The sequence below is a fragment of the Oryctolagus cuniculus genome, chromosome 16 (genome assembly GCF_051225735.1).
Source record: "Oryctolagus cuniculus isolate XC-2025 breed Fujian yellow rabbit chromosome 16, ASM5122573v1, whole genome shotgun sequence".
Taxonomy (NCBI): Eukaryota; Metazoa; Chordata; class Mammalia; order Lagomorpha; family Leporidae; genus Oryctolagus; species Oryctolagus cuniculus.
Window position 1 is genome coordinate 41,110,521 of NC_142882.1, and position 27,516 is coordinate 41,138,036.

A 27,516-nucleotide genomic window follows, 5' to 3' on the forward strand; every position below is an offset into this window, starting at 1 on the left:
TAGTGAGCCGCGGCACCGGCCATGAGACTAGATTCCTAATGTGGAGGTTACCATGGTTTTTCATGCTATTTCCAGAAGCATTGAGGACCCCTCTCATACTGAATTCTTCTGTTTTATCCCCCAAAACACATGTCAACAGAAGGACCAAGAATTCATTCACCTTCGTGAAGACTAAGAGCTGCCTGAATAGAGACGCCCTGTGGGGAAAAGCTCTGTGGGTTTGAGTGTTGGTTTCAGAATCCCCGAGAACATTCTCTGCTCTGAGAACATTCTCTGTGCCTCGCTCTTGAGAGCTGTCAGTCAGTATTTTTGATCATTAACCATCTGTGATTATTTTAATTTTTGCCAGCAGGAGAAGGAACTCTCTTCCACCCAGGAGCTCTGTTATTACAATATAATTTATATGTAAAGAGCTCATTTCATCAGGGAGCAAGACTTTTACACAGCTTTTCTAAGGTTTAAAAGAAATTCATAGCATCCTGTTTTTCTCTTTCTCCAACTCCGTGCCACTGTTTCTCTATCGTACTCATCAGTTACCCTAATGGCTTTCCAGGCAGAAATTCTACAACACCCAGTTGATCTTTACAAAGACAGAATTGAAGTAAAGTATATTTCTGTTAGTTTTAAATAGGAAACTGTGTATTTATTGATGTTACTGTATTAAAGTTTAAAATTCATAGAGAAAAATATAATTCTACTTTTCAGGAATGTTTCCTATAGAAGAGAATGCCTCCATTGGAGCTCTCCTTCCTAGCACTTAATTAAAATGGCATAATGATATTTCAGCTACAACTATGTAATACAGGAAAGTTGTGAGAGAGAAAAAATGTGAAAATGAGAAAGTTGGCCTTCCTAAGTCACACCATGAGTTAGGACTTAAAGTCATGGAATCATTTCCATACTTCATCCCACTCCTGCTTCTGATTTCGCCTTGGCCTTCAGTGAGTTAAAGGCTGCCCTCAATCATTATCCCTACAACATAGGTTAATAATGTTTAACTCCACACGGTTATTGCAAAGACAAATGGAGCTTGGTCATCAAATTGAACCCGTGTTTAATGTCTGCCAGACTGAACGCCTGGGTCAGTAATGTAGAGGGGTTTGGTGAAGCGAATTATCAATCAACTCCACTCAACTTTAGATCTTGAACTTTGCAAAGCAACTTTCAAAACTCGACACAGCTGCTCCCAGAAGTCAGTGCTCTTCAGTTCCCGCGCCATGTTCGGAGGAGTCAGCAAGCACACTGTTGATTTCTTCCCAGGGCACGGTGTATTCTCAGTGTTGACTCTGTAGGAGTTACTGCTGATCTGAAGACATCCTATGCTATTCTTCTTTCCTTTCCATTTCCTTTCTCCTCCCCCCTTTCCTGGCCCTAATTCTATTCCATTCCTTCCCTCACTGTACTTCTCTGAGGCGCAGGAACGGGATTCTTCCTCCCAGAGTTTAAAAGAAGCAACAGCCCTAGCGTGTTTGGAGGACAGCTACAGAACAGCAGCAAGGAAAGAAACTAACAAACACTGTTCCTCCATCTAGCTCTTAGAGATCTTGTGTGAAAGACAATTTCAAAGGGACATCATGTGTTCCTTTACACAATTCTTGCTGAGAGGCTGAAAATCACACCAAGAATAAACGCAAACTTTTCTTCAATGGGCGAATGTGGGAGCGGCAGCTGGGGAAGAGGGTGTGTAAAACCCCTCCCCCAACACACACACGTGCATGCAAACACACTCACATTCACACACATGCCTGCCTGTGCAGTGGAGGTATGTAGAAGAAACAGCCATCCGTTTGGAGCAGAGGCAGCAGATTTTTCTGAGAAGTAGTCGGGAGTAGCCAAGTGGCTAAAGTAACCCTGAGCCATGAGGCAGAGTCCGTTGAAAGCTACCTAATCTGTATCCAATTAAACACCTGAACTTCATTTTCTCATCTTTAATCAACCCAGAGAGCCTTCCCCAGAGAAGTCCTGGGATCAGTCGTGCGGTCCAGACGTGTCAAGGTTAGTGACAGACCACTGCCTCATATACCTTCCAACAACTTTGCCCTTAGAAGAGGCTTGTTAATTAAAAACCAACCACCACCACCACCAACAGGACTTCTGCACGCCAGCTGTTGTTTTAAAGAAAGGTGGAACTCGGTCAATAGTCTCAAAGACATAATTTTGTCCCAATATCAAAACTGAAGAGTTATTGAGATTTTTAAAACTGACTTGAGGCCAGCGCCACGGCTCAATAGGCTAATCCTCCGCCTGCGGTGCCAACACCCCGGGTTCTAGTCCCGCTTGGGGCGCCAGATTCTGTCCCGGTTGCTCCTCTTCCAGTCCAGCTCTCTGCTGTGGCCTGGGAAGGCAGTGGAGGATTGCCTGGGTCCTTGGGCCCTGTTCCCGCATGGGAGACCAGGAGGAAGCACCTGGCTCCTGGCTTCGGATCAGCGCGGTGTGCCGGCCGCAGCAGCCATTGAGGGGTGAACCAACGGAAGGAAGACCTTTCTCTCTGTCTCTCTCTCTCACTGTCCACTCTGTCAAAAAAAAAAAAAAAAAAAAAAAAAAAAAAAAAAAACTGACTTGAGTTTATTCATTACAGATTGAGATGGTTCTGCTGTCCAGAGCTGCTAGAATCCTGGGCCACTCATGTGTGAGGTCCCCGTATTGTTCAGGTATGTGGTCAAGGACACTGTGTGCTTCCTACTGTCTCATGGGGTGGGGGTGTTCCAGTAAGGAGCTCTCAGACCACTTGGGGAAGCTGTCTGCCTAGCCAAAGGTGAGTCAGGTCAAATAACAAAGCAACTCTAATTAAGCTCTGGAAGATGTAAAAAAGGCACGAGCTAATGATTTTATTTCTATGCAAATAACAAGCCTCTGGGACAGATCAAACACAGTTTTACTTCCATATTGCCAAACTTTGATTTGATTGATTCTATATTTATCCCCATGTGGCAGCTGGAGCACTCACTTTGGAGGGAAACTTTTCCTAATTCCAGTCTATCAAGGAAAATCTGCAAGTTAAAAACTCACTTTTATCAGCAGGCATTCAGAGAATGGCAGGTGGCAAATAAAGCTCTTAGTGTATTATTCTAATTGCAATTTCTTTTTTTTCTTTGTCTCAAAGATTTTATTTATTCATTCAATTGCAAGGCAGAGTTACAGCGAGAGGGAGAGAGAGAGATCCTACATCCACTGGTTCATTCCCCAAATGGCTACAGAGGCCAGGGCTGGGCTGATACAAAGTGAGGAGCCAGAAGCTTCCTTCCGGTCTCCCACATGGGCACAGGGTCCCAGGCACTTGGGCCATCCTCCACTGTTTTTTCCAAGTGCAATAGCAGTGAGCTGGATTACAAGTAAAGCCACCAGGACTTGAACCTGTGCCCATATAGGATGCCGGTATTGCTCTCCTACGCCACAACACATGCTCCTTTATTTTCTGTTACCTTCATAACTTAAAAAAATGTAAGAAAAGGGATAGGATGACTGTGCACGGTTTTGACAGTTTCGTCGTCATTCTCTGATAAATGCTGTGTTTGAAGGTTGTACTAAGAAGTAGGAAGCTACTTTGACAATGTCCACAACTTGTGCAAAGGACAGAGAGGACTAGGAATTACTGGCTGCATTAGGTACTTCAAAGTATTGACTAATTATTTTTATACCTCTGCACGTTTATTTTCACAATTTACACACAATTTACACAATTGATTTTTGCTTTATATGGAGAACAAACAAAAGTAAAAAACAAAACAAAAGTTAACTAAAAGAATCAAACATTATGATGAGGCAAAATTAAGTCTAAATTAAGCCATGTAGTATTATTATATAATTGGGATAATACTATTTTATGTAAAAATCTATTTTAATTATAAATTAAAATCCATCAAATCACAGTTCAAACTGTTACTCTGGGCTTTATAAATCTATAAGGGATTATTATCACAGATATTACTTATTGATTAAGTGATAATATTAAAAATAAGGCAATATTACTATTTTCCGAACGATTTCATGTACTCTTTAAATAGTTGCAGCAATCAATCTTGAAATTTGTTCTAAGTGACAAACTTCACAGGAACCACCTATTCAGTAAATACAGTCCCTATTTAGGATTTTAAAATGTATTTTATTCATTTATTCGTTTGAGAGGCATAGAGACAGACAGAGAAAGCTCCTGTCCCATGATTTACTATCCAAGTGTCCACATCTGCCTGGACTGGGCCAGGAGGAAGCTGGGAACAGGGAGTACAATCCAGGGCCCCTGCTTGGGTGGCAGGAACCTCCCAGGGTCTGCATTAGCAGGAAGCTGGAAGCAGGAGCTGGGGCTGGATATCAAGTCAGCACCTTAGCTGCTTGGGTAAATGTCTACCCCATACATGTGTCATTTAATCAGAAATATTCCAATACATATCTTTGTCCATTAGCTGGGAACTCTGAAACAGAGAAGAATCACTATGACCTAAGTCAAAGGAAGAAGGGGAATTCCAACAGGAGCGTGTGGTGCTGTCCTCCTCTTTCCACCTGGCTCACACTGCACTGTGGCTTTAGGTATTTACCCAGCTTCCCCAGCTGCCCAGCTTAAATTTACTTTGGAGTCAAATAGTCATTCTTCATCATCAACCAAATGTTGATGCTTGCAGGTTTTCAAATTTGTCTTTTCTTCATAATCCTCACAGAAGTTTCCCTAAAATAATATCATTTTTAAACAGTTGCAAAGAAAAATTGCTTTGATACTGATACAGATTACTGCAGAAATGTAGGAAAATAACTTTGGAAATTTATATTCATTAAATAAAAGTTAAAAAAAATAAAAATTAAAAAAAAATAAAAAGTGAAAAAAAAAAAAAGAAATGTAGGAAAATAACCCCCAGGTCTGACTAAATGAATTAGGAACAACTTCCAAGCAGGTTACCTTTTTGCTGACATTTGACAGTAAATTTAAATTTTGACAGGAAGTCTTACGCCAAAAATGTGTAGAATGATAAGCAGATGTAACATGTTCTGGAAACTCGGTGTTGGATTTACTTTAAAGTGTCCTATTAATAACCACGAACTGTGTTGAAACTTGCAATGAGCAGGTAGACAGGAACCATGTCAAATTGACCTTGTGTAACCTGTAAATGCATTTAGATTTTTCTTTTCTCATTTCAATCCCTTCCCTCTGTCATGCCCTCATGTTTAAAAACCAAAAGTCAAGTCTGATTTAGGTATCTTAAAGTCTCTCTCAACAATTCATTTGCTAGTTGAATATGCAATTTTATATTTGCTTTTTTGTAGGGAAGTTATACCATTATGTATAATCCTCTAATGTTAGTACCAAAACACAGTAATTTAAATATATGAATAATGCAGACTGTTACCAAGACACCTCTGTCCAGTGCTGGCTAAGTAAGACACAGTGCACCATTGTGGGAGATGCCTCTCTTTTAATCCAGAGTCATCATTTCAGACCTCTGCAATTTGGGAATATACAGTATATTTTAATTACAATATATGCCATTTGGATTGAAACATGAAGACCACCTTCAATAAAGTTCACTCTCTTCTCAAGGAGATCAAAAAACTCCCAAAGGAACAGGAGTAGTGGTAGAACAGTTAAGCCACCTCTCGGGATGCTGTCACCCTAAATAGACGCGCTGGTTCAAATTGCAGCTGCTCTGCTTCCAATCCAGCTCCCTGCTGATGTGTCCTGGGAGGCAACAGATATGGCTCAAGGGCTTGGCCCCTGCCACCCGTGTGGGAGACTCAGATGGAGTTCTGGGCTCCTGGCTGCCGCATGGTCCAGAACTAGCTATTGTGAGTATTTGGGGAGCACACCAGTGGATGGAAGATCCCCCACCCCTCTCTCTCCCTTTGTCTTCCAAGTAGATGAAAATAAATAAATCAACATTAAGAAACACACATGATTTACTATAAGGAAAGGACAGAAACATCAGAAATTCAGTACAGTTATCCCACACGTGCGTTATTTGTGTCTGTCCTTAGTGAGCCTGCTATCTGTACAAGTGTATACAGGTAAAGATGTAGAAGCACCGAGTGGTGTCTGTGAAGCACAAGGACACACAGTGCAATGTGCAGAGCTGGGTGTATGTGTGTGGAAAGGAATACTCGCAGAGAAAAAGCAGGCAAATACATAGCTGTCCGAGTGATAGCTGCCAACGTGTAACAAGGAGTTGACCAAGGTGTGATGGTTTCCGGCGTCTAAACATCAGCCAAGATAGGCACTGAGCTGATTCGTTACTGGAGTTTTTCCCATTTCTACACAAAGACTGGACCAGGAGACAAAAAGAATCCCCACCTCTGATTTCAAGAAGCAGAGATCAAAGGTTTGAAAGCCTTAAGCCAAGTCCAGATCTGGATAAGAATGGGCTAGCCAAGCAGAGGCCTTTATTAGCCTGCTTAGATCTCGGCATTGTCACGTGAACTGGGCTATTACAGTGGACGGCTTGTGCTCTTCTGCACAGAGCTACGATGTGAGAACTGAGAACCTGTCAGAAATACCTTCCAGCACAGTCCTATTTCAGCATCACAGTGATCAGAAGAAGAAATACCCTATTTTTAGGAAATGGAGTAGAATAAGGGAAAATGCTTCTCACTGGACCTCTGCCCCAAAGATGCTTGCTTTTGTCTTAAAGCTTCAGTGTTAGGGATGCTTGCTTCAGTCAGCATAGTGTTTATGGAGATGAAATCATAAATCTTGGTGAGACACAGGTCAAAGTGGTTTCTTTCATGTGGTGCAAGACCAGGGTCACTTGTAACAAATGTATTTCAAGTCAGTCTCTGTGATTCTTGTAGAATTTTATAAAGAAATAGCAGGCATTGTTGGTTGAATCGATTCATGCTGTGTGCTATGTGTCATTAACTGTAGAGAAAGAAAACTTGTAAAATAACAACTAAAGGGTGAACCACGGTGTATGTTTCATCAAGGTAATTGTGAACCTTCTTCAAGATATTGTATCTAATTTTTAATAAAATTTATTTAGCTGGTAGCTGGTGAATTGAGCTGTGAGGTAGGACAATAGAAAAAAACAACCCGAGGGGCTGGCATGGTGGCATAGCAGGTAAAGCCACTGCCTGCAGTACTGGCATCCCATATGGGTGTCAGTTCGAGTCCCAGCTGCTCCACTTCTGATCCAGCTCTCTGCTATGGCCTGGAAAAGCAGTGGAAGATGGCCCAAGTCCTTGGGTCCCTGCACCCACATGGGAGATCTGGAGGAAGCTCCTGGCCATTGAGGCCATCTGAGGAGTGGACCAGCAGCCTCTCTCCTCTCTCTCTGCCTCTCCTTCTCTCTCTGTGTAACTCTGCCTTTCAAATAAATAAATAAATCTTAAAAAAAAAAAGACAACTAGCAACAGTGGTTACCTTTTTAGGTAACTTGAACACTTGAAAAATTTATTTATTTATATAAATGAATATTTATAAAGAGAACAGATTCCATGTATTTCATGTATCTATAATTTTAAGAACATGATGATACTTCCCAGCCTTCCACTCTCCCTCCTCCTTCCTCTGTTCTTAATTTTTGTGATGACACACTTCCAGTTTACTTTAGAATCACAAGCTTAATCCTCCACTACATAAAAATTCAACAATTAGATAGTAAAAAGACCACCGTTCTTCAGGAGTTTAGACAACGGCTAGAAATAATAATCAAATCTCAAGATGTCAATTTCACTCACATACATTATACTTTTCTTGTACTCTGTACCTAGCTAACACAGTTCAGAGAAACCATATGGTACTTGTCTGTCAGCAATTAGCTTATTTCTCTAAGCCTAATGGTCTCACCAGTTGCATCCATTTTGTTGTGAAAGACTGGGTATCATTCTGTTTATGGCTGAGTTTTATTCCAGCATACATATATACTACATTTTCTTTATCTAACCATCAGTTAATAGACATTTGGGTTGATTCCATATCTCGGTTATTGTGAAATGAGATGCTATAATCATGGGTACAGGTAACTCTTTGATATGCTGATTTCATATCCTTTGGATAAATTCCCAGGAGTGGGATGGCTGGGTCATGTGGTAGATCTGTTTTTAGATTGCTGAGACGCCTCCATACTGTCTTCCATAGTGGCTGCACTAATTTTACATTTCCATCAGTAGTGTATTAGAGGGGTACTTTCTCTCTCTACATCCTCACCAGCATTTATTGTTTGATTTTTTTGATAATAGCCATGCTGAGTGAGGTAAAACCTAATTGTGATTTTTATTTGCATTTCTCTGGTGGCTAATGATCCTGAGCATCTTTCCACGTGTCTGTTGGCCACTGTATTTCATCCTTTGGAAATGCCTGTTCATAGCCCTAGCCCATTTCTTAACTGGATTGCTTGCTTTGTTGTTGTTGAGTTTCTTGATCCTCATATGTTCTGGATATTAATCCTTTATCAGATGTTTAGCTTGCAAATATTCTTTCCCATTCTGCCAGTTACCTCTTCACTTTGTTAAGTGTTTCCTTTCCACCACATGCAAATTAGTTTTATTTCTTCCAGTGACACAAGTACAGAGCATAGGAATGATACCAGATGTTCATTTCCTACCACTACTCAATTTCTATTTATTTATTTATTTATTTATTTTCTTGACAGGCAGAGTGGACAGTGAGAGAGAGAGACAGAGAGAAAGGTCTTCCTTTTCCGTTGGTTCACCCCCCAGTGGCCTCTGCGGCCAACATGCCGATCCGAAGGCAGGAGCCAGGTGCCTCTCCTGGTCTCCCATGGGGTGCAGGGCCCAAGGACTTGGGCCATCCTCCACTGCCCTCCCAGGCCACAGCAGAGAGCTGGCCTGGAAGAGGGGCAACTGGGACAGAATCCGACACCCTGACTGGGACTAGAACCTGGTGTGCCAGCGCGGCAGGCGGAGGATTAGCCTAGTGAGCCGCGGCGCCGGCCACCACTACTCAATTTCCACTGTAGTTTTGTTGTTTCAGAGTGGCTGCACTGTCTGAAAAATCAGCTGAACACTATGGATAAATCCAAACAGTGATACCACAAATAGGAAAGAATATTTTTACTCTCAATGAGCACATCTACACATTTTAGAAATAAGGGCTGATGCCGTGGCTCACTAGGCTTCGGATCCGTGGCTTCGGATAGGCACAGCGCTGGCCGCATCAGCCATTTGGGGGTGAACTAACAGAAGGAAGACCTTTCTCTTTGTCTCTCTCTCTCACTGTGTAACTCTGCCTATCAAAAAAAAATATGTATTTATGTACCTTGTTTACATAATGATGTCATAATAAATATTTCTGAATAAAGTAATATATAATAAGTAGCTAAATAATCATACACTTCATATAAAATTGATCTTGCTTTTTTCTTATTTGACAGGTAGAGTTAATACAGTGAGAGAGAGAGACAGAGAGAAAGGTCTTCCCTCCACTGGTTCACTCCCCAAATGGCCGCTACGCCGATCTGAAGCCAGGTGCTTCTCCTGGTCTCCCATGCGGGTGCAGGAGCCCAAGCACTTCGGCCATCCTCTGCTGCCTTCCCAGGCCACAGCAGAGAGCTGGACCAGAAGAAGAGCAACTGGGACTAGAATTGGGGCCCACATGGGATGCCAGCACCGCAGATGGAGGACTAAGTTAGCAACGGTGCCATCCCCTAAAATTGATCTTAATTGATCCATAAAGTTTAGAAGATAGAAAGAGAATGGAGGGGCTGGCATCGTGGTGCAGTAGGTTAATTCTCCGCCTGCGGCGCCAGCATCCGTCTTCCAATCCAGCTCTCTGCCATGGCCTAGGAAAGCAGTAGAAGATGGCCCAAGTCCTTGGGCCCCTGCACCCATGTGGGAGACCCGGAAGAAGCTCCTGGCTCCTGGCTTTGAATCAGTGCAGCTCCGGCCATTGCGGCCCTCTGGGATTGAACCAACCGAAGGAAGACCTTTTTCTCTGTCTCTCGCTCTCACTGTCTGTAACTCTACCTCTCAAATAAATAAGTAAAACCTTTAAAAAAAAAAAAAAGAAAGAAAATGGAGTAGAAAAGTACATACACAAAAGAGTCAATAAAAACACAGGATAATGACAAGTAAATTGTACAGAGAACAATGAAGATAATAGTCATCTTTATATGCCAGAAACAGAGAAGAAATCATGATAGGGACTGTGAATACTGACCAGTATAGACACAAAGGAAACTTCTTAGAATTTACCACAGCAAGTTCATAAGAATTACAGAAGAAAATAACTAAACTGATAATGAAAACAAAAAATGCATTGAGGGCCGGCGCCGCGGCTCACTAGGCTAATCCTCCGCCTAGCGGCGCCGGCACACCGGGTTCTAGTCCCGGTCGGGGCGCCGGATTCTGTCCCGGTTGCCCCTCTTCCAGGCCAGCCCTCTGCTGTGGCCCAGGAGTGCAGTGGAGGATGGCCCAAGTGCTTGGGCCCTGCACCCCATGGGAGACCAGGAAAAGCACCTGGCTCCTGGCTCCTGCCACCGGATCAGCGCGGTGCGCCGGCCGCAGCGCGCCGGCCGCGGCGGCCATTGGAGGGTGAACCAACGGCAAAGGAAGACCTTTCTCTCTGTCTCTCTCTCTCACTGTCCACTCTGCCTGTCAAAAAAAACAAAAAACAAAAAACAAAACAAACAAAAAAAAACAACAACAACAACAACAAAAAATACATTGAGGTAGATCTTCTTTTTACTGTGGTTTTGTGCAATCTGCTTCTTTGAGTACTTGATCGGGGACACAGAAGTAAAACACAAAGCACTGGTCCAATACACACAGATACCGCTCTGGACTTTGAAGACATCAGTTGGTGTTCAGCCCCAATAAGCAATCCTCGATTGGAGAAAACATGATCCCAGAGATAAGAGAACTCCAAGGTTATGCCAGCAATTCTGGGCACTATTTCTGCAGAAAGGTTCTGTGAACACTTACTTGGCTATGCTTGCACTGAGATTTTAGAGACCTAAGGAGAGTAATTCTCAGGGACTAGGAAGTCATGGAAACATTTTGTGAATCTTCTAACACTGCTGAATCAAACTGCAATTCAGTCTTGACAAGGGCAATTAGATGTGATCCATAAATGGCTACATCTCCAGGAGTAGGAGCCAACAGAAAATGGACCATTCTTGATTTGATCAGGAGATTTTTCCATTATTTTCTTCTATAAAGAAGAAAATTAAGTCTTATAAGGAGGAATACAACGTCATCCAGTGATTCTACATGTCATTTCATACAGAATACCTAATATTAAACAAAGAAACTATAATGAAAGACAGATCAGAATATTGGAAAACCAAGAGAATGAATAAATGATAGAAATAGATCAACAGATGCTGCATATTAGAGGGTACTTCATAAAGACTGTGGGAAATGTGCATTATCTTTTCCATTTCCATCCTCATGTGACGCTTCACATAATTTAAGGAAAAAATAATTAAAAGATAATGTGTCTTTTCTTTTCTTTTCTTTTCTTTTCTTTCTTTTCTTTCTTTTCTTTTTGACAGGCAGAGTGGACAGTGAGAGAGAGAGACAGAGAGAAAGGTCTTCCTTTGCCATTGGTTCACCTTCCAATGGCTGCTGTGGCCAGCATGCCAATCTGAAGCCAGTAGCCAGGTGCCTCTCCTGGGCTCCCATGCGGGTGCAGGGCCCAAGCACTTGGGCCATCCTCCACTGCACTCCTGGGCCACGGCAGAGAGCTGGCCTGGAAGAGGAGCAACTGGGACAGAATCCAGCACCCCGACTGGGACTAGAACCCAGTGTGCCGGTGCCGCAGGCAGAGGATTAGCCTATTGAGCCTCGGTGCCGCCTGATAATGTGCATTTTCAATGAATATTTTGATACTTATGTGTGTGTAGATGCATTGCCAACTGCAGACTTTAGCTAAAATTTAACTATTAGAAAAAAAAACAAAGTAGATGAAAAATGATGTTATATGGCACAATATGATAAAATATGGTAAGTCTCATAAAAACTGTAATGTATAAATGACACTTAAATATAATTAAAATGCAACAATGATTAATTAAAATGATATAAAAAGCAAGAAAGACAATTAATGATCTGGAAGATACATCAATAGAAATTATGCATACTAAAACACACAGAAAGTAAGATGGAAAATACTTGGGAATATACAAGGAATGAAAGTGACACATGTGATGCTCAATGTCATCACTAACATGAATTATGCAACTGGATTCCCAATATGGGGGGAGGAGAGAGAAAAGGGAGGCAGGGAAGGAGGGAAGGAAAAAGAAAAAATGAAAGAAAGAAGTAATGTTTGAAGAGATAATGTCTAATTATTATCTTACACTCCAAAAAGACATCAAAAGGTGGAAAATCTCTATAAATATCAAGCACAAAAAGTCCAAGGAAACTGCAGATAAACACATCACATTGTAGGTAAACTACTAAAACAAACACACAAGAAAACATACGCAACCCCTTAAAATGAGCAATCATGACTGATTCAAATCTGGGCTGCTCCACTTCCCATCCACCTGTCTGCTGAAGTAAGTGCCTGGGAAAGCAGCTGAAGATGGCCCCAAAACTTGGGTCCCTGCCACCCACATGGGAGATCTGGTTGGAGTTTCAGGCTCCTGGTTCTCGCCATTCGAAGAGTGAACCAGAGGATGGAAGATACTTCTTTCTCTGTCTCTCCCCCTTCTTCTCGCTCTGTAACACTGCCTTTCAAATAAATAAATATATCTTTTTAAGAAAAGAATATAATAAGCCTAAATTACATATATAAAATAATTTCAATATGTTTATGGAAAATGTAATCAAAAGTGTGAGTTTATTTTGGTATGAAATCCACGCATTGTTTTCCTTGATACATATTTCATATGTGTTACAGGAAATAAACCTATATCTTTTGTATAAAGGTATTTTGGAGGTGTGATTAATTTAAGCAGTTTTAAAAACTGATTAATTTAATTATTTGAAAGGCAGAATTACAGAAAGAGAAGAAAGAGACAGAGAGAAAGGTCTTCCATCCAAATGACTGACATGGCTGAGGCCGGGTCAGACTGAAGCCAGGAGCCCAGAATTCCATTGGGGTCTCCCACATTGTTGGCAGGGGCCCAAGCACTTGCCATCCTCTGCTGATTTCCCAGGTGCATTAACAGGGACGTGGGTTGGAAGTGGAGCAGCCTGGACTAGAACCAGCTCTCATCTAGATACTGGTATTGCTGGCAGCATGTTAACCTACTATACCACAATGCTGATCTGAACTCATAATTTTTAAAAAGAAATTTGAGAGGCCAGCACTGTGGCTCACTTGGCTAATCCTCTGCCTGCGGTGCCGGCATCCCATATGGGCGCGGGGTTCTGGTCCCGGTTGCTCCTCTTTCAGTCTAGCTCTCTGCTGTGGCCCTGGAGGGCAGTGGAGGATGGCCCAAGTGCTTGGTCTTCTGTACCCGCATGGGAGACCAGGAAGAAGCACCTGGCTCCTGGCTTTGGATCGGTGCAGCACTGGCTGTGGCGGCCATTTGGGGAGTGAACTAACGGAAGGAAGACCTTCTCTCTGTCTCTCTCTCTCTCTCTCTCTCACTGTCTAACTCTATCTGTCATATATATAAAAAAAGAAAGAAATGTGAGAGTCAGAGGCAAAGAAAGAGCCATCCAGAGACAGAGACAGATGAATAGAGTGCTGCCATCCACTGGGCTGCTCTTCGAATACTGCCAATGGCTGGGGCTGAGCAAGGCTAAAGTCACAATCTGGGAACTCATTCCGGTCTTCCACATGATGGTGAGGACTTAACTACTTGAACTGCTACTGCTGCCTCCCAAGGTATGCATTAACAGGACGCTGGAACTGGGAACCACAGCGGGGACTCAAACCCCCGGGACTCTATTATGGGATACAGGCATCTTAACTGGCATCTTAGTCTGTATGCAAATATCCACTCAAACCTATCATTTTAATTTCATTTTTCCATGAGCTTATTAAAATAGCCTTGTATCTGTTATGTATATGACACAAATATGTGATACTTGTAATAAGAAAATAGCAAGTCCACACTTTTCATAGATAATAGAAGTTATCTCAGAAAGAAGCCAATATATTAATCAAATGATTCCCATTTATGAATATAAATTTCAGCAAGATAGTTGATTTATTAGAAACACAATGAACCTTGCAACCATAAATAAATATACATTTATTCTCATGAGTACATGCATGTTTTACAAAACACTGAGAATGTACTGTTATAAAGTATCCAACTATTGACAACTTAATTGCTGTGCCAATTGCTTGCCCCTAACTGACAATAAAATGGTGGAAAAACAGATGTGGGAACTTAAAAATATCAAGATATATTTATAAATATTTTAAAGCAGAATAATGACGATATTCTGATTTTTTTTTTTTTTTTTTTTTTGGACAGGCAGAGTGGACAGTGAGAGAGAGAGAGAGAGAGACAGAGAGAAAGGTCTTTCTTTTTCCATTAGTTCACCCCCCAATGGCCCCTCCGGCCGGTGCACCGTGCTGATCCGAAGCCAGGAGCCAGGTGCTTCTCCTGGTCTCCCAGGAGTTGGGCCATCCTCCACTGTACTCCCGGGACACAGCAGAGAGCTGGACAGGAAGAGGAGTGGAGTGACTGGGACAGAATCCGGCGCCCTGACCGGGACTAGAAACCAGGGTGCCGGCGCCACAACGGAGGATTAGCCTATTGAGCCACGGCACCGGCTATATTATGATATTGATACGTGAGCAGACATGAGTTATGACTCAACTTATGTTAAAAGGATGAAAGAGAGGAAAAAGTATCCGAATGAATTCCAAAATTCAATCATCCATTCAATAAAAATAATTATTGAACAGCAAAAGAGAGAAAAACTTTGCAAACTGGGACTGGAAGGGAGCTCTCTTCTCTTGATAATCAAAATATTCATAAACAAAACACTGATGAACATTGCTATGTATTTCCTTTAATGTCTGAACAAGATAAAAAAGACTGTTTTTGCTGTTTAGAAATAAGACTTGCAGGAATTGAGAAGCAGCCCACAAAACTATTTGTATATCATCTTGAATGCATTCCTTAGCAGACACAAGGGGTCTGTTTGCTTGTATGTTGCCAAATAATCTGGTTCAAGTGGGAGTTGCTTGGGAGGAAAGCTTTGTTTATGGCGGCAAGAAAAAGACACACAAAGGTGCAGCTCCCTGAAGAAACTGCCTCTCTGAAGAGCGGATTGCCAGGGTTTTACATCAAGGGAGCCTCCAGGATGTGCAAAAGCAAGGCCACGGGCCAAACGTTTGCCCTAGTAGCTAAGTTGCCATTGGAGTATCTGGTTTCAAGTCCTGGATCTCACTTCCTGCTAATGCTGACTCTCAGAGGTAGCAGTGATGGCCCCAGCATTTGGGTCCCTGCCATCCACATGAGGAGACTTGTGTTGAGTTCTCAGCTCTTTCGCTTTTGTTATTGACGACACCTGTGGAGTGAACCAGCGGATGGAAGATTCTCTCTCCCTCTCTCTCTCTCTTTTTCCCCCTTTCTCTCTCTCTCTCTCCCCCTGCCTCTATCAACTCTCCCTCCCTTTCATGTAAATAATTAAGTAACTTGGTAGACCAATCCCTTCTGATTTGCAAAATTCATTGTTACACATTGTATATTCAAAAGTATGATTCAGACTGGTTTCTTGCGGCTTTCACTCTTCCTTGATTGTGGGAGTCTGGCCCAACCTAAGGACAACGTTGAAAGGTGGGCTTTTCTGGACAATCGTTTGGAGAACAAGCTCAGGAGAGAACACTTTTCCTGTGCCCGCCTTGGGCTGAAATCCTGAGTTCTTGGTTCCACAACCAAGAGATGAAAGTCACCTGAAAAATGCAATAGAGAATCCCTGTGATACTGAGGTGGCAAGAGCAGAAAACAACCGTCACAGACGTAGTAGGGAAGGAAAGGAAAGAAGTTATTTTTTATTTAGAAATTTGAGGAGAAGTGCTGTGCGCTTGGGCTCCTCAAACTCAGAGGAGGAATTTAGGGGACTGGGTAAAATCAGTTCTGGAAAGGCCATGATAAGGGCAGAGAATCCTTGCAAAACTGCAAATTGGAAAAGACTGATGCCACTCGTGAGGCTCACAGCTACTGGGGTGATGCATTGTTAATACAGAAAATACAATAGGAACAGCACACCATGCTAAGGAACTAAGCCACCTCTTTCCACCGGTTTTCCAGGTTTCTTCTGGCGCCCTCTATTGGCAGAACAGGGAATCGCATTCTCATGTGACAGGGGTTGCTGAATGCCTGTGCGCCCACTTGTGGCACATGCATGAGCATGTATACACATATGTTTCTATTACATGCTCTAGTTATAGGAATTGTATATAATTAATTATGAAATCCTCATGGAGTATATGAAGTAGATCTAAAGTAAGAACAGCATTTTGAATTGATAATTCAATATATACAACTATCACTTTTCTTTGAATTCATCTAAAATTTTTATTGCTCTGGCAACCAAATGTCTAATTAATTTTTGTCAGGAGACGAAAAAAATTAAAAAAAAAACTTATAGGGTAAAGCAAAAAAGCACTGGTGATTTTAAGGTTAGAAAATAAGATGGGAAAGCTTGCTTTACCAAATTTCAATATAAATGTGAAGGCAGAGTGATTGATATGCTATTGAGGTATGGGTAAACAAACAGAAGAGAGTGGAGAATATAAAATCACACCCATGCTTGTGTGGAACTTGATATAAGTCACAGGCAGTATTACAAGTGAAGAAGGGAATTTATTAAGAAATATATTTTGTTTGTTTGTTGAGGTAAATTGAAATTATACCACAATTTCAGAGCATACACAATGATTATTTTTAGTCAGATAAAGAACTAAATTTGAAGTGAACAATTGTAATTTAGAAGAAAATTTTAAATGAAATTTTCATGAAAACCAGCCAAAGGAAACACAAAACTATGTGAATTTTTAATACAATTGATTTAATTAATAATTCATTGCCACAAATTACCATTACAAAGGTTACAAGACAATCCACAGAATTTTTCACTGTATTTGCAAACACCTTCAATGGTAAATGATTAGCATGTTGAACATAAAAGGATCAGAAAAGAGAAAGCTAATAATCCAGTAGATACATGAGTAAAATATGCTAAGAATACATTTACAGAGGAGGGAATATAAGGGAATTCAAGGAAAGACATTGAACAATGCCATGTTCATAAAATATACTGGAAACCACTGTACCTAGTTGAAATATGCCAGTCCCCAAAAGACAAAAATCATATGTTTTCCCTGATCTGTGGTAACTAATAGAGTACAAAAAAAATGTACTGTATGTGAGCAAAATTGACATTTTGAAATTTGATAGTTGTTTACAGCCCTTATCTCTACTGTTGAGGAACAGTGTTTATTTCTTACTATCTGCTGAATTTTTTACTTAGCATAGGGTTAATCTTGAGAATATATAAAATAAACTGAAAGTAGATCATTGTAAAAATTAAAAGAAGGAATAAGAGAAGAAGAGGAAGAAAGGTGGGGGTGCAGGCCAGAGGGAGGGTAGGATGGGAAGTATCACTGTGTTCCTAAATCTGTATATATGAAATACACGAAATTTGTTCATCTTTAAAAATAAAATGAAATATAAATTGTTAATAAAATTGCACTATTATGTATTGTTGACTATACGAGATAATGAAAATTTCACACTATTGTGGTGAAATGATAAATCGCCACATTTGTTGTTGGAAGTTCTCTGCCAGCATCAAATAAAATCCAACATATTCAGTTTGTAGCTGACAGACCTACAACCCTGTATTTTGGGTCAACTTTACGTACATAGGTTAGATAAAACCTTGCATATGTGCTCAAAGAGTCATATACAAAAACAATGTTTACCACTTTATTTCTTAGTAAAAATTATAAATGATCTAAGAATTGAAGGATATATATACATATATATTTCCTACATTACTAAAATGAAAAAAGTACCTGCATATATCAACAGACTTAAATCACACATCCACATGATTAAATCATATATAGATATGATCAACTCTAATTTATTGAGCAAGATAAGTGAAAATTACAGAAACAGGACAAGATGATAATGCAATGAATTTTAAAATATGCAGAAAATATTTAATAAGTATCTGGTTAAGTAGAAAGTATTTTATGAAATGTATTAAATTGATTTAAAACAAGGATCTGGAAAGTAATTACTTCTCAGGGAATTGGGTTGGGGAGGGAAAGATAATGTCCTCAAATTCATCTGTGAACATCTCTCTGGTCAACAAAAGCTCTGAAACAAATATTGTATGAGGCTAAATTTTGATTGAGGGAATGCAAATTGTTATTTGCTATTTGTATTTCTTCCCAACTCTCTGTGCATTTGAAATATTTAACTTCATAACCAATGGGGCATTCATATAGATAAACAAATACAACAGAGCTCATGACTCAGCATTTAGGGAAAAAAATGAACTTAAAATGGATCACCTAAATATATAACTTAAAACTGTGAAACATTAAAAATAGGATCACATCTTTATAATGTGAAGCATGTTTCTTAGATATAAGACATGACCCACTTAAAAAAATTGGTGATTGAAACATATAAAATTTAACAATAGGAGAATAAATCAATGATCCATAGATTGGGAGAGTATATTTGCCAATCACACAATCTAGATAGGTAGATCGATAGATAGATAGATGATCTTGAGAGCAGATGTTTATCCTAGTGCTTATGAAATGCCTGGGTTTGATACCTGGCTGTGGTTCTTGAATCTAACTTCCTGCTAATGCAAACCCTGAGAGGCAGTGGTGATGCCTAAAGTAGATGAGTTCCACCTACATAGGAGCCCCAACTCCTAGCCTTGGACCAGCCCAGTCAGGCAGGAATGTGGGAAGTGAACCAGCAGATGGGAGCTCTCCTTGTCCATCTGTCTGTCTCTGTCTCTCTGCCTCTGGAATAGACAAAACTTTAAAAAGCCTGTATCAAGAATATTTAGCTTACTTTCAAAAACTGACATTTAGGAAACAACTCAATAAGATATGGCCAATGGATGTGAGTGTTCTCTTCACCAAAGAAGGTTTGTAGCTGACAAACCCATGAAAACATAGCAGTGTGCTGCTAGATCAATGCAAACTAGATCATTCAAAATTTGTGTGACTGTATTTACACCAACTGCAGTCGAATTGCCGAACTCTAGAAATAAGTCGAATGCCCCATAAGAGATAAAATGATAAGGACATTGTGGTAAATACACACAGTAAGATATTTCAGGGACAAACAGAATTAACTGAAGATACATGCACTGCATGCATGAAGAAGAATGCCTGGTGCTAAGTGAAGGACACCAGAATCAAAGGCCACATCCTGAACGGTGCCATTTGCATGACTTTATAGAAAGGGCAGAATCATGGGAACAGATAACAGATTGGTTTTTGCCCAGGGTCTGTGGCAAGAGAAGGGCTTAGTGAAAGGGCAGCCCAACAACTTTGAAGTGTTGCTCACTGCCCTGGATCTGGATTGGGGCGGGTGCTTCTGTGCAAACTCAGAAATTCTAAAATCAACACGAACATGATGAATGCTATTTCATGTAAAATAAAAAGTTTAACTAAGGTATAATATGCATGTGTATAATACATATACATGTGCAAAAATCATTTACAAAATATGTATGATCCAATATTCTTACTTGCATCATAGAAAATCACCTATATTCTGTATTCGCATATTACAGAGTCTACTTTTCTGCCAATCCAGGGAAGACGATGTTATGAATAATTGAATAGTGAGCTTACCAGACTTTCATAAGAGAAGAGATATGTGTAATTTGTCTATAATTCACTTGTCTTCATTCTTCACTGTTTCTAAGGCACTGGTTTCCATGGGACTTTTAAAATTTTTGTTTTTTTTTTTTTAGAATTGAAAATCAACTCAATTTATTTCCAAGAAAATAACACACATACAAATAGATAACATAGCCATGTACAATCCATTCACTGCCATGAATCACAATGATCTGTCAAAGGAACAGTTGTACACATAAATTTTTTGAGGCCAGAAATTCACAAATGTCTCCTAGATTTTTTGATTTTGCTTCATCAGATAACTGAATTCATTGCCTAAAATCACTGCACAGAGAAAGTGATGTCATACCTGCAGGCAAATTAAAGTTTCCATCCATCAATGTCAGTATCGACACTACAAGTTACACAACTTCCTCATTTACTCCAAATCTTGAAGCAAACGTTGGCATATTTTAGAAGGTACAGGCTTGAGCAAAGGGAGTATTGTCCTAGACCAGTGATGGAAGGTGAGCAGGCCACCGAACAGATGACTGCAAATGTTAATGAGCAGCTGATTTATGCTTCCATACCCTTCTGTGTGGATTAATTGATCAAGTTAATTATAAGTAGATGCAATATGATAATGAGTTTCACAAAAGAACATGGTGTGGCATATTTCTCTGTGTAACCTTGCCTCTGGTCTTCTTACTTGGAAACATTACCTTTCTATTTGTTCTCCAAAACAAATACTGTTTTTGATGGACATTCCATCATTTCTCAGAAAACACAGAGGCTACTTCTTCAAATGCGAACCTAAAGGGAATTTGGAATAATTTTCTTGATCTGTAGGAAGACGCTCCTTGGGAAAAGCATATTTAATAGAGGAAATGTGTGATTTCAGTAATCACAGATGTTTATTCCAGTCTATTTATATTTGGCTCCACATTTTTTATAACATTTAAATAAATTTTATAAATTTGGTGCTAATGAGAGTATGTGATGTTGATAATGCTGACTACAATTACAGAAAGTGCATATGGCTGGATTCCAAGTTTGTTCACACATCTCTACCCCCACACACCTTCACTGCCAATCTCTGACACCCTCACCATTTAGTTATTTGGCATCTATACTGTAAGGCGGATAACCTTGTTAGATTATTGGAAGTGAAGACACACTCTTATCAAGGAACAGACTGTGATCACTGTGCTTGGACTCTTTTACATATCTGGTGCAAGCCATGGTCACAAATCTAATATTGATCTGCCTCAGATTCCATTGCGTGGAATTAAAGCAAATATTAACTTGAGTTGCATATGGAAAGATTTGCTATGTCTTTTCCTCATGGTGATAGTAAAAATTATAAATTACTCCTCCATCAAAACAGAAGTCTTGAAGGTAGGAGCTAAAATCTGTACATTTGTTCTTTCAGGGAGCTGGTGTTGTGGCGTAACTGTTAAAACCACCACCTGTGATGCCAGCATCCTTTAGGGGTGCCAGTTCAAATCCTGGCTGCTCCAGTTCTGATCCAGCTCCCTGCTAATGTGCCTGGGAAAACAGCAGAGGATGGTCCATGTGCCTGGGCCTCTGTAACCCTGTGGGAGATCTGGATGAAGCTCCTGACTCCTGGCTTTGACCTGGCCCAGCTTTAGCCATTGGAGCCATCTGGGAAATGAACCAGCAGATGGAAGAGTCTCTCTCTCTCTCTCTCTCTCTCTCTCTCTCTTTCTCTTTCTCCCTTTCTTCTTGTAACTCTGAATTTCAAATAAATAAATAAATAATTTTTTTAAATGTGCCTTCAGTCCTACACAAATATGTTATTTATTAAAATAATCTTCTCTCATCATAAAATTTACCCATGGTCAACTTCAGTTTCAAAATATTAAGTGGAAATTTCTAGAAATAAATAATTCATAAGTTGTACATAGCATCACATTTTGAGTAGTTTTATAAAAGTCTCAGAGCTTCCTTCTCTGCCCTATCCAGAACATGAATCATCCCTTGTCCAGCATATCCATGCTGTATATGCTACCCACCCATCAGTAACTTGGCAGCCATCTCTGATAGCAGATCCACCATTATGGTTTGGAAGTATTTGGGTGAAAGTCATGCTTATTGCACTTAATGATGGCCCAAATGCAAGAGTGATAACTGCTCTGGTACATCATTAATTATTGTTTTTTCCCTGTGAGTCTAATTTGCAAATTAAATTTATCATATATATAATTATATGTATATATGTTCTCTATAGCTTCAGGCATCCACTGGCAGTCACAGAACATACCCACATCAGAGATACGAGTACAACACAGTGACCATCAAGTCAATGTTTTGTGTCATATTTTCCTTTGTGATTTCCATTTGTGTGTTAATTCTCTGATTGATTTTGTGTTTCTTTGTGTACAGGATGTAAGGTAGGGTCTTGCTCTTGTGTATGTGGGTATCTAATTGTTCAAAATCATTTGCTTGAAATTCGATTCTTTTCATGAAATTACTTTGGCAACTTTGTTAAAACTTGTTTTTATTTTAACATATTTTTGTTAAAAATGTGTTTATTTCTGGACTTTTGATTCTACTCCAATGGTCAATGTGTCTGCCCTTATGCCATTAGTCCTCATCCCTGGTTACTCTGTCTTTTTTTCTTTTTTTTCTTTTCTTTTTTTTTTTTTTTCTTGACAGGCAGAGTGGACAGTGAGAGAGAGAGAGGGAGAGAGAAAGGTCTTCCTTTGCCGTTGGTTCACCCTCCAACGGCTGCTGCAGCCAGCATGCTGCGGCCTGCGCATCGCGCTGATCCAAAGCCAGGAGCCAGGTGTTTCTCCTGGTCTCCCTTGGGGTGCAGGGCCCAAGGACTTGAGCCATCCTCCACTGCACTCCCGGGCCACAGCAGAGAGCTGGCCTGGAAGAGGGGCAACTGGGACAGAATCCGGCACCCCAACCGGGATGAGAACCCAGTGTGCCGGCACCACAGGTGGAGGATTAGCCTATTGAGCCACGGCGCCGGCCACTCTGTCTTAATCATTGTGGTTTTGTTGTAACTTTGGAAATAGGAAGTGTGAATCCTCCAGTGTTGTTCTTGTTCTCAATTCCAGGTCCCTTGCCATTCTAATGAATTGCATAATCAGTTTGCCCATTTCTACCAAAATAGGCATATGGAGTTTTCATAGGGATCTCACTGAATCTGTAGATGTCTTTGTGGGGACATTGTCACCTCAACAATATTAAGTATCCAGTCAAGAAGCCTGAGCTGTCCAGTTGTTCTTCATCTTGTCACCATTCTCTTGTATATTAAACAGGATTTCTGTCCTCAATCTCACCAAAGAATTTTTTATTTCAGGTGTGTAACATAAAATGCATGATGCAAGCATTAGAGGCTCAATGTCAAAGGTAGAACCTATCTGTGGGACAATTGTCCTATAATGTGACAGATACTGTCTGATCCGGGGAGGCCAGGGGTGCAACACAGTAAGAATCTATGTCTAAATCAGGACATGGAAGAATCAGAATTTAAATTCATGGCACATGCATTTGCACTTGTAAGAAATATACTGTTGTCTAAAAGTATAAGACAATAAAAATTGAGTATTTGTATTTAAAATGAAAATTACCATTACCATAATTTATAATAATAAGGGTATTTCTAAAGATCTACAATTTGGATGTACTATTGGATGTACTGTTTGTCATTTTCTTTTTTTCTTTTTCTTTTCTTTTTTTTCTTTTTTTTTTTTTTTGCCAGGCAGAGTGGACAGTGAGAGAGACAGAGAGACAGAGAGACAGAGAGAAAGCTCTTCCTTTGCCGTTGGTTCACCCTCCAATGGCCGCCGTGGCCAGCACGCTGCGGCCGGCGCACCGCGCTGATCCGATGGCAGGAGCCAGGAGCCAGGTACTTCTCCTGGTCTCCCATGGGGTGCAGGGCCCAAGCACCTGGGCCATCCTCCACTGCACTCCCTGGCCACAGCAGAGAGCTGGCCTGGAAGAGGGGAAACCGGGACAGAATCCGGCGCCCCAACCGGGACTATAACCTGGTGTGCCAGCGCCGCAAGGTGGAGGATTAGCCTAGTGAGCCATGGCGCCGGCCCTGTTTGTCATTTTCTAATATTTGTCTTTCATACTAACCACAGACTTTATTTAAAGAAAATAAGCATACAAAATATTAAATAATATGCATACATTTATATGTTTATTAAATATAGATCTAATACTTGAATGTAATTCAAATCAAGAAATTCTGCTCATTTCATAGTAAAGTAAAATGCATATAAACTTAAGAAAGAAATTTACATTTTTGTGGTACCTCTCAACTGGCAAATCATTTCATAGTTTTGATTTACATATTTTATTTTTGTAAAATATGCCTAATAATATGTTATAGTCTAATGCTGTATGTACTGAAATGCAAGATTGGTTTAACATTCAAATCAATATAAATAATTATCCACATTAACTTAGTATAACATATTTGGACATGTAGATTAAAAGCATCTTATACAAGTCAGAATCTTCCATGCAAAGCTTCTTACTAAACTAGGAATAGGGCCGGCGCCGCGGCTCACTAGGCTAATCCTCCGCCTAGCGGCGCCGGCACACCGGGTTCTAGTCCCGGTTGGGGCGCTGGATTCTGTCCCGGTTGCCCCTTTTCCAGGCCAGCTCTCTGCTGTGGCCAGGGAGTGCAGTGGAGGATGGCCCAGGTGCTTGGGCCCTGCACCCCATGGGAGACCAGGAAAAAGCACCTGGCTCCTGGCTCCTGCCATCAGATGAGCGTGGTGCGCCGGCCGCAGCGCGCCGGCCGCGGCGGCCATTGGAGGGTGAACCAATGGCAAAGGAAGACCTTTCTCTCTGTCTCTCTCTCTCACTGTCCACTCTGCCTGTCAAAAAAAATAAAAAATAAATAAATAAATAAACTAGGAATAGAATGGAACTTTGATCTAGAAAAGTCTTAAAGGCCATATTGTCAACATAAATAATAGTGATTTATTAAAATCTTTCCCTCGATACTATTTGCCATCATAGTTACATGTGACATTGCAGTGAAACAAATGCTGAAATAATTGAAAAGGAATAGATGATATTGTCATCACTTGAATGCAATACTATTATTCTCACATGAAATAAAATAACAGGTAAAAAATTAATGTTAATGAATGTATTTGTTGTCATTGAAGGTTCATTAAAGTTCAGAATAAAAATCTCAATTGCACCTAAATACTAGAAACAGAAAATTACATTTTGAAAATAACATTTAAATTGCATAAAACATATAATATGTACATAAAATATAACAAGATTTGATAATATATCTATATGAATAAGAGTATTTGACAACCCATATATATGACAGCATATGCAAAGATCTAGGCTTGAATATGTAAATCCAGCATTTGTCAATTTAAGTAAATAGAAAATATTTGTGAAAATTAAAGTCCCCAAGGGCACAAAGAGTCTTTCAAACAAGAAAGAGGTGAGAAATCCATCGGATACCAAGATGTTTTATATCCACAATAGGAGAGCTGCAGAATTAGAAATGTAGGTCATGAAAACAGAATAGAGAGCTTGCAAATAGACCCTATGCATAACCTTTGATTTAGGACAAAAATACTACTGCATAGTAGTGAGGAAATGGTGGTACGTTTAATAGGTGTTGCTGATGTCTTTGGATGTACATATGGAAAACGTGAAACAGGATCTCTTCATACTATAGAAAATTTAGTTATAGTGAGATGTTAATGGTAGTATGAAAGAAAAACAGTGAACTTCTGGAAGACTATATAAAATCTTTTAAGCTTTATATAGGAAAAGTTTTCCAAAATATGAAAGTAAAAGCACATATCTAAAGGAAATGACTGATGAATTCCATTGTCTTAAACTTGTATTCACAAGGTTTGACATCATTAAAACAATGAAAAGACAAACATCAGCAAGGGTGAAGATACTGTCAAAACATAACACAACAAATAAGTTCTGTTGGAACACATAAGGACCACTTAAAGTTAACAAGAGATTGGAGGGCAGAAAATTGCAAAGGGCTTGATGAGGCCTTCCATCCACTGGTTCACTCCCCACATGGCTGCAACTGCTGGAGCTGCACCAATCTGAAGCCAGGAGCCAGGAGCTTCCTCCAGGGCCTCCCACGCAGATGCAGGGGGCCAAGCACTTGGGCCATCTTCTACTGCTTTCCCAGGCCACAGAAGAGAGCTGGATTGGAAGTGGAGCAGCCAGGTCTCGGACTGGTGCCCATATGGGATGCCGGTGCTTCAGGCCAGGGTGTTAACCCGCTGTGTCACAGCGCCGGTCCCTACCATCTGCTCTTTAAAATATTATAGTATGAACTAAAATTACTTATTCAAAATAGAAATAGACAAGATTTTGGTAACAATAGCATAACATGATACAAAATACATTCTTTATATATTAATCAATCATACATATTTAAATTAATGCATCAATTATTAACTTGAATATCCAAATATTTAACTTAAAATTATTTTATATTTTAAAAATTATGATTAACTTGAGAGAGAATTATAACTATTTAAAGCTCTCCTAAAATAAAATGGTTAAAACATGAAAACTAAGAACAATATGTAAACTATTCCAAATTTTATATCACAGGTAATTTAAATTTCATGTATTATTCTATAGTTCATTAATGTGTATATCTAGTTTTCCTAGCCCTATTTATTAAAAAGCCCATCATCCTTTTCAAATGCATGTTCTTTCTCTATAAATATTGGGAACATTTTCAATGTCCACAAATGGTACAATGGATAAATAATTTGTGGCATAGTACATTCATATAACATATATAGTGCAAAAATAAAACAAAGTATAGCTGCATTAAATGATGGCTATTTTTTTTAAAAAATTGACTGAAAGAAGTCAAACACAAGGGGCTGGAGCCGTGGCTCATTTAGCTAATCCTCCATCTTCGGCGCCGGCATCCCATATGGGCGCCAGTTCTAGTCCCAGTTGCTCCTCTTCCAGTCCAACTCTCTGAGGTGGCCCAGGAGGGCAGTGGAGGATGGCCTGGGTGCTTGGGCCCCTGCACCCGCATGGGAGACCAGGAGGGGGCACCTGGCTCCTGGCTTTGGATCAGCGCAGCTCTAGCCGTGGCGGCCATTTGGCGGGTGAACCAACAGAAGGAAGACCTTTCCCTCTGTCTCTCTGTCTATAATTCTACCTGTCAAATAATAATAAAAAAAAGAAGTCAAATACAAATAATACCTATTTTGAGATCTCATGTATGTTAAATGTAAAAAGCAGCAAAACTAAATCATAGTGTTTAGGGATGTCTCTCAACATAGTAAACTTAAGGTCTACAGGAAGTTATAAAAATATATTATTTCCACATTTTGGTCATGATGAAAGGTGTCTTCTGAAAATTTATTGAGCCAGACATTTTGTTTGTGCTCTTTCATTTATGAGTGAAATCTTTCACAAGAGCAAGGAGCATTATAGGAATTTATTTCTAAAATAATACATTTTTGATGACAGAAGAAAAAAATGAAGTCAAATGAAATAAAGTTGAAATTACCTGTAATTATTAGCAAGTCATTAAATCAAATCATAGATTCACAGAAAGACACATACTTCCTATTTTTTGAAGGAAAACTAGCAAATACAGCATCCTAATAAAATGTTCACCTATACATAATGAGAAAGATCAAAATTAATTAGCTTTAGAAAAGAAATTGTTTTAGCTAAATTCTGCTCAACCTAATAAAAATGCAGTGAAATGTTGATTAAAACAATACTTCTGAAAGTTTAATGAAATACAATGAGCACATTTTACATTGTATCAGTAAGATTCAGAAAACATGGTTATTTGAATTATTAGA

At 39.9% G+C, this 27,516-nt stretch overlaps 1 long non-coding RNA gene across 5 annotated transcripts in view; it reads left to right on the forward strand.

Annotated features, from left to right (window-relative positions):
- The first annotated feature begins 1,176 nt into the window (after window positions 1–1,176).
- Window positions 1,177–27,516, forward strand: part of LOC149121705 (uncharacterized) — a 113,330-nt gene continuing 86,990 nt past the window's right edge. Inside the window, exons 1-3 of one of the 5 annotated variants that reach the window (XR_016222410.1) lie at window positions 1,198–1,995; window positions 2,579–2,651; window positions 21,114–21,356. This is a non-coding gene — a long non-coding RNA (uncharacterized LOC149121705). Of the gene's footprint in view, window positions 1,996–2,578; window positions 2,652–21,113; window positions 21,357–27,516 lie in introns of those variants that run through there. The other 4 variants (XR_016222413.1, XR_016222412.1, XR_016222416.1 and 1 more) reach the window with 4 other exon arrangements.